At 37.5% G+C, this 12949-nt stretch overlaps 1 long non-coding RNA gene across 1 annotated transcript in view; it reads right to left on the minus strand.

Moving 5' to 3' along the window:
* The window catches only part of LOC138844382 (uncharacterized), a 66367-nt gene that overhangs the window by 18451 nt on the left and 34967 nt on the right, over positions 1-12949 (minus strand). The gene's annotated exons all lie outside the window — the stretch shown is intronic.

Genomic DNA, 12949 nt, shown 5'->3' on the forward strand with positions numbered 1-12949 from the left:
AAGACCTTTCTCTCTCTCTCACTGTCCACTCTGCCTGTCCAAAAAAAAAAATGTATCATTAGGTCTTTAGTTTGAGACATTTTTCTTTTTTAAATGTAGCACTTAATGCTAAAAATTTCCCTTATTAATACTGCTTTTGCTGTATCCCACAGGATTTGATATGTTGTGTTTTCATTTTCATTTATTTTAAGAAAGTTTTTGATTTCCTTTTTAATTTTTCAATGGCTCATTGATCATTCAGTAGAATGTTGTTTAATTTCTAAGTATTTGTGAGTGCTCTATTCTTGTTGTTGTTGATTTCTAGTTTTATTTTTTTATGGTATGAGAAGATAAATGGTATGATTTCTATTTTTTTAAATTGGCTGAGACTTGATTTGTAGCCCAATATGTGGTCTATCCTAGAAAATGTTCATGTGCTGATGAGCCATTGGTTGAAATGTCCTCCAGTTGCATCCATTTTGCTGCAAATGGTAGAATTTCATTCATTTTTATAGCAGAATAATATTCCATTGTGTATATATACACGCCACATTTTCTTTATCCATTCATTTGCTGATGGACACCTTTGCTGATTCTAAATTTTGGCTATTGTGAACAGTGTTGCTGTAAACCTGGTAGTTCAAGTATCTCTTCGGTACTTCAACACAAAAGTCCCTGAATAGCCAAAGTGATTCTGAACAAGAAAAATCAAGCTGGAGGCATCATAATAACTGAATTCAAAGAATGCTACAAAGCTATAGTAATTAAAACAGCATGGTATTAGCGTACATACCAATACGTAGATCAGTAGAACAGAATAGAAAACCCAGAAATTAATCCACATACATTGAACCAATTGATTTTTGACACTCCATACAGTGGAGTAAGGGTAGTCTCTTCAACAAATGGTCCTGGCAAAACTAGATTTATACATGTAGAAGAATGAAATTAGATCTGTATCTCTCACTAAATACAAAAATAAACTCAAGATTGACCAAAGACTTAAATTTAAGACCAGAGACTATGAAGTTGCTGAAAGAAAACATAGGGGAAACACTCTAAGACATTGGTGTAGGTGAGGACTTCTTGGATAAGTGCAGGCAACAAAAGCAAAATTAAATAAATAGGATTATATCAAACTCAGAAGCTTCTGCACAGCCAAAAAGTTATCAATAGAGTGAAGAGACATCCAACAGAATGGAAAAAATATTTGCAAACCCCTATCCAACAAAGGATTAATATCCTGAATATATCAGCAACTTAAAAAACTCAACAACAACAAATCCAGTTGAGAAATGGACAAAGGACTTCAATATACAAGGTCTAAGAGTCAAAGGGATCACACAAACAATTCTCAAAAGAAGAAATACAGATGTCCAACAAATATATGAAAAAATGCTTAACATCACTGTCAGGGAAATGTGAATCAAAACCATAATGAGATAGCACCTCACCCCTGTCAGAATGTCTACAATCCAAAACACAGAGAGTAGCAAATGCTGGTAAGAATGTGAATAAAGGGGAACACTTACACGCTATTGGTGGGACTGTAAATTAGTGCAGCTACTGTGGAAAACAGTTTGGAGATTTCTTAAAAAACTAGAAATGGACTTGCCATATGACCCAGCAATCCTACTACTGGGTATATACCCAAAAGACTTGAATACAATGTATTGAAGATATACCTGCACCACCATGTTCATAGCATCAGTGTTTACAATAGCCAAAATTTGGTTACCACCACTATATATTTAACTTCTACAAGATCATCTATTTTTTAAACTTCAAATATCAGTGATATCAGGTGATACTTGTTTTTCTGTGCTTGGCTTATTTCGTTGAACATAGTGACTTCCAGTTCTATCCATCTTGTTACAAGTGACAAGATTTCATCCTTTTTATGGCTGAGTAATATTCTATTGTGTCTATGTATCATAATTTCTTTACCCATTTAATGATGGATGGTCATTTAAAAGGTTTCTACTTCTTAACTATTGTGAATAGTGTTATAATGAATATCGGAGTGCAGACATCTCTTCAATAGATGGATGGAGTGTAATTGCTGGTACCTCACTTTAGTTTTTTGAGGAATCACTATACTGTTTTTCACAATGGCTATACTAATTTTCATTCCTACCAACAGTGTGCAAGAGTTTCCTTTTTCTACATCTACCAACACTTTTTTAAAAAGATTTATTTATTTATTTGAAAGTCAGAGTTACACAGAGAGAAGGAGAGGCAGAGAGAGAGGTCTTCCATCGATGGTTCACTCCCCAGTTGGCCACAATGGCCAGAGCTGTGCTGATCTGAAGCCAGGAACTCAGTCTGAGTCCTCTACGTGGATGGTAGGGAATCCAAGTACTTGCACCAATATCTTCTACCTCCCAGGGTGCAGCATTAGCAGGAAATTGGATCAGAAGTGCAGGAGCCAAGACTCCAAATAAACGCTGTGATGTGGGATGCAAGTGTCCCAAGTACTGTCTTAACCTCTGCACAAAACACCCACCCCTCTTATTTAAATTAATTTGATTAAATTCAAAATCAAGCATGAAATATTTGATATAAAATAAAGGAATTTGAGAATTTCCTGGAATTGATTATCCCTCCTCTTCAAAATCTTTCTAGCTTAATATTATTACTATGTCAGCTCTTTAGAAGTTAAACATTTACATGTAACTTAAATCTTATAAATAGATAATAAAACCATTGATGCAGAATTTGCTTTAGTAAATTCACATTTATGCTTCATAACTATTCAAAGCACACAGACATTAATCAGTATTGTCCTTGAGTGGTTTATCAGAATTTGGGATTATCCATAATAAACTTGCTTTTAAGTTCCATGCCGTTAATATTGCACTTGCTTACTTGTAGCTTTTTATCCATTTCAATTTCCTCTACTTAATGTGCATCCAGAGAAGTTCTTTGAAGCTCAAATACTGAGCTAGTTCCTTCCTTGAAGAAAGTTTTGGTATAGCACAAATTTTCTTGTCAGTTAAGGACAAAAGTAGAAATTTTTTTTAGCATTGATGGGTTAAGGGAAGAGTTAGACAAGAGGCTAGTTGGGAGGAATGGACGTTTTTCTTGCACAACCGTATCTCCTCACCTCAATATGTCTTCAATGTCTTCTTGGAAGTAAATATCTAGACCAGCACACACACTATTTTCAAATATAAGAATCAAAGAAATTCCAAAGCCAAATATGAAAAAAAATTAGTTTCATGGCTGTTTTACATTAACCTAATCTGTAATCTTTCCATATAGTTTGAATAACTGAGATCTAAGTGACAAAGACTGATTTTTCTGTTGTTGGTAAATCTTGTAGTTACCCTCCTTGTTTCACAATCAAAATGATGATCATCAGTATAATAAAATATGTACCTCTATTATTTGTAGCTCTGTGCTTTATAAGTGTACAGGTTCTAAAAAAACACTATTAGAAATGAATTAAGCACAGAGCTAGACCCTTTCCAATACCATCTCTCTTTAGACTCCAATCAGTCCTTTGAGCTGTGAGGAATCTGTTTCACCAAAAGGAAACTGAGGCTCAGACACGTAACAAATCACAGATTATAGTGGAAAATTGATTTGTCTTGGTATCAGAATCACAAATAACTCCAGGAATCATTATTTTACCATAATTTTTATCCTTTTAAATTAAGAAAATTCTGTCTATAGTCTCATTTAATTGACAGAATGATTATGTGTAACATATTTCAGTATAAAAACAGAACATGAAGTTTGCTTAAAGGATTGTATTGACTTTCTCCTTTTACCTTGAAGCATGTCAGGTATATCAATTCTACAATCAACTAAGATAATTAGAGAAACAACACATGCCCCAGAGGGAGCATTTTCTAGTGATTATATCATAGATACATAATAATATCTTTATAAGCTAAGCAGGAAAACATTCTCAGAAGCATATTGTTCAGGTCAGTGATTTTAAAAGAATTCCATAGGATGAATAGCCCCTCTGTCAGAATAAAAGTTGTGGTGCAAATTCCATTATAATTCTCTTTTCTCAGTCACTTGGAACTTTCTCAAAAATTCTCTTTCCAAGTGAAACTGTCCCTGGTGGCTGCCTCCCAAATGCAATTTTTTTAAGTGAAAGGAAAATTTGTTTCTCCATCCAAGAAGGAAATAGTTATTCAGCTACTTTTTTCAAAGTTCTTTAACTATAAATACCACAAGACTCAAACTTTTAAATACTTAAAATTTTATATAAAGTTGGGTAGCACTCAATTATTGATCTGTTTGCTATATGGGAAATTAGGAACAAAATTTATATAGAATTTTACAAAGTTCAATGAATTGTTTGCCATATTAAAGTTTAGAGTAAAAGTGGGAATAATGTTATAGAATTACAGTTTGATTGAATCTGACTAAACACATGATTGAAGTTTGCTTCTTCAATCAAGTATTTAAATACTGATGTATTTCAATAACCACTCATGGAGTCAAGATAAAAATGTTGTTGTCTCCTCTGTTCAAATACCATTAAGGCTCATGGCAAAGCTAGAAAGGTTGTCATGTTAGGATTTGCCTCTTCACTTTTTTTTTTAATATTTTTATTTATTTATTTGAAACAGAAAGAGAAGTCTTCCATCTGCTGGGTCACTCCCCAGGTGATTGCAACTGCTGCTGGAGCTGGGCCAAGCCGAAGCCAGGAGCCAGAAGCTTCTTCTAGGTCTCCCACATGGGTGCAGGGGTCCAGATACCTGGGCCATCTTCCACTGCTTCCCTAGGCCATTAGCAGAGAGCTGGATTGGCAGTGAAGCAGCTAGGACTTGAAGCGGCACCAGTATGGGATTCAGGCGCTGCAGGCAGTTGCTTAACCTACTGCATTACAAGGCTGGCCCCTGCCTCTTTACTTTTAGTGATTTGTACCTACTGAAGAAGATCTTTTTTTTTTTTTTTTTTTTTTTTTTTAACTACTTAAGGTGACCTCAGCAGTTTCCTAGGATCTACAGGTTCCAGATTCTTCTTCAGCCTTAAAGTTGACCAGTTAAATATCTCAGTTCACATACCTAACTAGAGAATGAAGAACACTAGACTTTTTTTGCATGTGGGTGAATATCCATGTTGTCCACACAAATACACTTTCAGGAAGCTTTATAAGGTAGACTTATAATATAGTTAATCATTTCAAAGGGCATTTTACCTGCAAAACCTGATGAACTAGACATTGTCAGTGACTGTTAAGGACAGAGAAAAGTCATTTTGTATTATGTAAAATACATAGATTATAAACCAGCAAGTCAATTCATAAGCAATAAAAACTCAGCAATGTTGTAATGATCTGAGGTCTTTGTTTATGCCTTCTACAAGAAATATAAAACTAAACTATTCCAGTCATTGTCATGGCACTGTATAAGCAATAAAGATCAAATTGTATATTAAATTGTGTATTGTTTTAGATAAATTGGCTTGGTTGTAAGATGCAAGAGGTGGATTAAACAAGCTAGAAATATATCTCTTATGTTTAGAAGTCAGGAGGCCATTGGTCCTGATTGGAATAGAATTCCAAAAGGGAGGGATTTGCCTCCTGCCAGGTGGTTACCTTGCTATGTAAAGTCAGCCTCCATTTCGAGATAACTTCATGCTCAGAGACCGTAGTTAAGGCTCCAAACATTGTGTCTACATTTTATTCTACAAGGAAAGACACTAAGAAAGGGCATGCATTAGCCCTGTTATTCCAGTTACTTCCCATTGGCTAGAATACGCAAAGGGCCTCACTTGGCTGCTAGGGAAGCTTAAAAAAAAAGTAGTCTTTTTTCTAGAAAGAAATGTGTCCAGTTAAAACTCAGAGATTTTCTTTTTCTTTGTAAAGATTTATTTGTTTGAAAGGCAGAGTGACAGAAAGAGAGGCAGAGATGTGGCGGGGGGGGGGGGGGTGGAGAGAAAGAGAGAGAGAAACTTTTATCTTCTGCTTCACTCCCAATGTCTGTAGTAGACAGGGCTGGGCCAGGAGCCTGGACCTCTATCCTGGTCTCCCATAGATGTCACAGAGTCTGTAGTACTTAGACCAGCATCTGCTGCCTTCCAGGCCATGAACAGCAAGCTGAATCAGAAGCAGTGACAACAGGGCTTGAACCAGGCCCTCTGGTATGGGATACTGACAGCTTTGCCTGTTGTGCCACTACACTTCTCCAGGAGTTCTCTTTTTGAGGAAGAATGGCAGAATGGATATTTGAGGTAAACCCAACAATTTCATGCACATACATGATTAATAAATAAGAATGTAAACTTAAAATGATTACAAAAAATGATGTGGGGTAATGGCTGGTAATGGCTGAAGTACTTGAATTACATTAAGACTATAAAAATGGATTCTTGTAGATGATCTCCTTTCATGAATTAACTTCACAAGGTCTTTTGGAGGTCTTGAAGATTAAGCATCTTGTAAGTTAAGGTCTACAATAAAGGCTACAGCTGAACATTCAGGGCAAAGTGGATATTTAACAATTGATAAATAAATTCAGCCTGTGTAGTTAGCAATCTAAAAGAGAAAAAAAATGCACACTGAATCAAGAATTATTTTGGTTGTCACTCTACTGTGTGTTTATGCTTTAAATTTATGATCTTTTAGGAAGAATGTATACCTAAAAAAATATGCAGTCCTTACTGTTTAGTCTCTGGCACTAATGTACATTGCTCAACTATTTCAACGATTTAAAGTTCTCTTTTTTTTTACCTACATTTTTCCAGTTAAATAAGAAAATTATTTTGTTCACTTAAATATAATAAATAGTATATATAACATTTAAGAATGTAAGTGATCCTAATGATATATATAAAAAGTGAATTCAATCATCTCTAGAGAGACAATACAGACTGTAGTGTTTTTTTAATAACTTTTTTAAAGATTTATTTATTTATTTGAAAGGCAGAATTACAGAGAGGCAGAGAGAGAGAGGGAAAGAGAGAGAGAGAGAGAGAGAGAGAGAGAGAGAGAGAATCTTCCATCCACTGGTTCACTCCCCAGATGACTGCAATGGCCCGAGATGGGATGATTTGAAGCCAGCAGCCAGGAGCTTCTTTTGGGTCTCCCATGAGTGTGCAGGGGCCCAAGCTGGGCCATCTTCTACTGCTTTCCCAGGCAATAGCAAAGAGCTGAATTGGAAGTGAAGCAGCTAGGACTCGAACCAGCAACCCATATGGATGCTGGCACTGCAGGTGGTGGCTTTACCTGCTATGCCACAGTGCCGGCCCCCAGACTGTGGTTAAAAGGGAAGATTCAACCATTTACTTGAAGTACAAAGGTGGAAAATTAAGTTTCAGCTTTGTTTTAAAATTCAAGATAGCTACTTCAAAGGATTGTTATAAGAATTAATGCATTTTTTTTCTGTGTGCTTGACAGACAGTAAGAACTTAATATAATGTAAGGATGTGTTATAGACTTTTACTATCTGCTTGAATTCAGCTACTCATAATTTGATGTAAATCTCTCAAATTTTCTATCAAAATTTCCAAATTTATTGGTTTAGAATTTTCAACTGGGTTTCTTTAAAATTTTTTAAAAGATTTATTTTATTTATTTGAAAGGAAGAGTTACAGGGCGGGGGGCGGGGAGAAATGGGGTGGGGGAGGGAGCTTCCATCTTCTGGTTCACTCCCCAAATGGCTGCGATGGCTGGGGCTGAGCCAGACCAAATCCAGGAGCCAGGAGCTTCATCCAGGTCTCCCACATGGGGGCAGGTGCCCAAGAAATTGAGCCATCTTCTGTTACATTTCTCAGGCCATTAGCAGGGAGCTGGATTGGAAATGGAAGCAGCTGGGACTTGAAACAGTGCTGGTATGGAATGCCAGCAATGTAGACACAGGCTTAACCAGTTATGCCACAGTGCAGGCCTCCTTAAGATTTTTTTTAAAGATTTATTTATTTGAAAATCAAAGTTACACTAAGAGAGAAAGAGAGTCAGAGAGGTCTTCCATATGCTGGTTCACTCCCCAAATGGCAGCAACGGCCAGAGCTGGCCTGATCCAAAGCCAGGAGCAAGGAGCTTCCTCCGGGTCTCCCCCAGCAGGGGCCCAAGCATTTGGGCCATCCTCTACTGCTTTCCCAGGCCCTAGCAGAGAGCTAGATCAGAAGTGGAGTAGCTGGGACTCGAATCAGCACCCATATGGGATGCCAGCACTGCAGGCAACAGCTTTACCCGCTATGCCACAGTGCCGACCTCCAAATTTTTTACAAGTCTCATGAAACATTACATAAAATGATATGCAAAATACTTTTTTAATTTTTAAAAAATGTTAATTAATAAAAGGAGAACAGAGTTTATGTATTTCATAGAACCAATTCTAAGATAACCATACTTCCTCCATCCTCCTTCCTTCCTTTTTTTCTTTTTTTCCATTTGATTTTTGCAATAACATACTTTCAGTTTACTTTATAATCACAGGCTTAATGCACCACTGACCATAGTGTTCAACAAGTAAAAAGTAGAAAGACCATTGTTTCACAGGACTATAGACAAAGATTATAAACAATAACCAATCGTAAGATGTCAGTTTAATTCTTTTTTTAAAGATTTATTTTATTTACTTGAAAGTCAGAGTTACAGAAAATGGGGGAGGGACAGAGAGAGAAAGAGAGATCTTCCATCCTCTGGTTCATTGTCCAAATGGCCACAATGGCCAGGGCTGTGCCAGACTGAAGCTAGGAGTCAGAAGGTTCCTCTGGTCTCTCACATGGGTGCAGGCACCATCTTCTGCTTCCACTTGGGCCATCTTCCGTTGCTTTCCCAGGCACATTAGCAGGGAGTTGGATAGGAAATGGAGTAGCTGGGACTCGAACCAGCTGCCATATGGGATGCTGTCATCAGAGGCAGTGGCTTTAAATGCTATGCCACAATACCGGCCCCCAGTTTTGTTCTTACACATTGTTTTTTATGTTCTATATTAACTACCACATATCAGAGAAAACATATTTGACTGTAACTGGCTTATTTCACTAATCCTAGTGATCTCCAGTTGCATCAATTTTGTTACAAAAGGCAGGATTTCATTCTTTTTTTATGGCTGAGTAGTATCCATCATGCATATATACACTACATTTTCTTTATCCAGTCATCAGCTGATGGACATATGGGTTGTACCCCCATGTTTATACCAGCTCAATTCACAATATCTAAGATATGGAATCAACCCAGATGTATATCAACAAAGCACTTTTTAATATACTTTAGTGATAAAATAAATGGGTAGCGGTTAGAGACATGTGGTTATGCTGAATGAGATGTATAATTTATGACCAAGTAAAATATAGAAAGTCAAAGTCAACTTTGTTTTGTCTTGTAAAGTTTATTTAGCGTCTCAAAATTATATATTTCCAATTTTCTCTTTTCTGCGAGGATGGTCCTTCCAAAGATTTTAATAGTTCTTGCAAAGCTGGCAAAACAACAACTGAAATTCATCAATGTCTATATCTATACCTACAACTATGAATTTAAAAGGTATTGCCACTTTCTTGAAACTGTGTTTTTTTAATAACTTATCAGTGGTCCAAGACCTACCAAATGAGCCTTGTTCAGGATATAATGAACACATGTACAAAGATTGCTTTTTAACTTCCAGTTCCTAAGCCTAAGTCATATTGCATTTGCTATAAAGGAGCAATATATTATCTTGAAATGAACTGTGGAAGCAATTTTTTTAAGTTGAGCTAACATAAAGTTTTAAAGAATGAATATATCACAGTGAAAAACTGGAAAATGTGAAACATTGCATCATTTGTTTGCATTTCATATAAACATCAATATTACTGTTTCCAAAGAAAATATAGTAGAATATTAATTCTGATAAAAAAATAAGTATTGTTAATGAGCCAAGTACATTAGATATTTGTGTTACAGTTTTGTTAAATAATAAAGGCCTATTAAACGAAGAATGTTGTGTTACCTTTGGGCCCTAGTCTGCAGTTTTTTATGTGAGAATAAACCTCATCTGCTTTCTATGGGAGCATTCTTCAATTAAATATGATGAGCATATTTCAATTAAGGTTTATATTCCATATGTATTTTTACAGGTGTTAGTACCTAGATCCATAATTACTCCAAAGATCACGTGACTGTATAAGAGGCTCCCATGTGTATTTTTTTTTTTGAGATTTATTTATTTATTTGAAAGACAGAGTTATAGAGAGGCAGAGGCACAGAGAGAGAGAGAGAGAGAGAGAGAGAGAGAAATCTTCCATCCACTGGTTCACTTCCCAAATGGCAGCAACAGCCAGAGCTGGGCCGATCCAAAGCCAAGAGCCAGGAGCTTCTTCTGGGTCTTCCCAAGCAGGTGCAGGGACCCAAGGACTTGGGCCATCGTCCACTGCTTTCCCAGGCCATAGCAGAGAGCTGGATTGAAAGAGGAGCTGCCAGGACTCAAACTGGTGTCCATGGGATGCTGGCACTGCTGGTGGAAGCTTTACCGGCTATGCCACAGTGCTGGCCCCTATTTGCGTTTTTGATAGTGCATCTTCAAAAAGGTGGAAAGTGTGTATTGTGAGAAAACTATGCCTGGATTTCCAAATGTTTCTGAATCAAGATAAACTTCTCTACCAATTCTATTTTTCAGTGATTTTTTTTGAAGAGGCTTTATATATAATTCCAAATGTCTGTATAGCCAATAATTATAACAGATAAGATTTTTCTTGTTGAAGTCATGTCAACATTATTGCCAGATTACCATATGTTCTTGTCAAATTGCTGCCAAAATCTGAGTGCTGCCTCATCTTCAAAGTAACATTTGTATCAGAATTACATTACAATATCAATTTTAACCATTTTCTAGCTAATGGGATCAGATTGGAATGGCCCTCAAAATTAGGTGTAAACATAAATTCGGCCTGTGCTGTTTCACAGTGGGGGTGAGGAGTGAGTATTCCCCGAAGCATTGGTCATCTGAACTGACAGACCATGTGAAAGGCATGTTAGGGGTGTATATTGTTGTAGTAGTATTTGAATGAGGACATGAATAATTAAATTCCAGCTTAAGGTCTTATTAGTGTGTTTGGCTCCAGGAACTCGAGTTAGTTACCCAAAGACTCCATCTTTCCGAATAGTGACCATATGTGCTCACTGAGTTATTTTCCTTGGGTATTTGCTTTTCAAAGGGCTTCTCTGCATACAAAGTCAGTTGTTGAGATGTCCAAAAATGTGTAAGTAAATAGCTGAGAGTTTTCACTCCAGAAAACATCAAGTGTGCAGAAATGTCAACATCAGGGCAGTGGGTAAAGAAAGAGTTTTCAGCAATAATAAAATCTTGCTGGCTGCTCTGCTCACAGAAAACACCCATTTCTTTGAGCCATTCACTTACTTTTTACTCTGCTCTGAGGCAGGGGAGCAAGCATGATTATAATAATAGAAGCATGAAAAAGTTATGGTCCATCAGAGACTTTCTGATGGTTAAATGAAACCTACCATTTGATTTTAGTTTAGAATTAAAACAATGAAGTTGACAGATTAATTTTTTCTTTCAAACCGACCATTTAACTTTAGTGCACTAAAACTGCTAAATTGATTTAATCAATACTACCCTTGACTTTCCTCTGGATTGTGTCTCCTGAGAGATCAAGCCTCAGCTAATAGAGCTTGGTTCTTAACCCCAAGAAAATCTTTAGTGAAGCCACGCACGTGGTTTTTCTTCTTGTAGTTTTAATACAAATTTCAGAAGCAAGTTAACAGCATTGTTTTCCTCTGCTGGGTTTCTGAAATGACTGTAAATATGACATCAGTATTTAAGGAGAACATTGTTTACGAAACTTAACAAATATCGCTCTAGACAAAAAGTAAATGGGTATATTTTTCTTAGTGACAAGGCTCAGATTAATTCTAGAGCTCAAGTTTCCTTTCCCACTTGAATGTTGATTGTGTTTTGGAGTTGTTTTACAGACTCTAATCTTTGAATTTTTGTTTTAAGGTAACAATGTGTTGTGGGTTGAGTTTTGTCCCTTCCCCCTCACCCCCCACATCCCCCAAAACAGATTTGTCCAAATCCTAACCCCTGCTACCTGTGATCTGGAAATAGATTCATTCTGGGTGTAATCAAGTATATTATGCTGACATTGTGCTAGCTTCAAGGTGATCGCTGAATATAAGGACTTGTGCCTTTGCAGGAAAGAAGAGGAAGTTCTGAAACAGGAGACAGGCGCACACACAGAGGGGAAAGCCAGGTGGAGATGGAGGCTAGATGGAGGCAGTGATCTCTATAGCAAGAATTCCCAGTAGTCACCCAAAACTGGAAGAGAGGCCAGGAGCAAATTCTCCCTGAGAGCCTCCACAAGAAACCAACCATGCTAAGGTCTTGATTTCTGACTTTTGGCCTCTAGAATAAGAAAATATATTCTGGGGCCGGCGCTGTGGCTCACTTGGTTAATCCTCTGCCTGCAGCGCCAGCATCTCATATGCGCGCTGGTTCTAGTCCCGGCTGCTCCTCTTCCAGTCCAGCTCTCTGCTGTGGCCTGGGAAGGCAGTGGAGGATGGCCCAAGTGCTTGGGCGCCTGTACCCACATGGGAGACCAGGAAGAAGCACCTGGCTCCTGGCTTCGGATCGGCCCAGTGCCGGCTGTAGCGGCCATTTGTGGGGTGAACCAACAGAAGGAAGACCTTTCTCTCTGCCTCTCTCACTGTCTAACTCTGTCAAATAAAAAAAAGAAGAAGAAAATATATTCTTCCTTTGGGCCACCCAGTTTGTGGTAATTAGCTCTGTCAGCCCTAGGAAACTTATACACACCATAAGTCTCCTTAGTGGCACGTGGGATAGTTCTTTTGTTTTAGAAGCTGTCAGAATGTGTTGCAGTTGCATCTGTAGAGAGTACAACTGATGTTTCCCCATCAGATGTATTCTTCCCAAAATGAGAACCCACACCATTTTCTGTTGTCTTCAGTGGCTGGAAGCCTAGGGCCAGGATAAAAATTTATTCTTTGCTCGCAAATATCAGTGTCATGGATAACAACTCAATTTCTCCCACATCCTTC

Source organism: Oryctolagus cuniculus, chromosome 11, assembly GCF_051225735.1.
Source record: "Oryctolagus cuniculus isolate XC-2025 breed Fujian yellow rabbit chromosome 11, ASM5122573v1, whole genome shotgun sequence".
Classification (NCBI taxonomy): Eukaryota; Metazoa; Chordata; class Mammalia; order Lagomorpha; family Leporidae; genus Oryctolagus; species Oryctolagus cuniculus.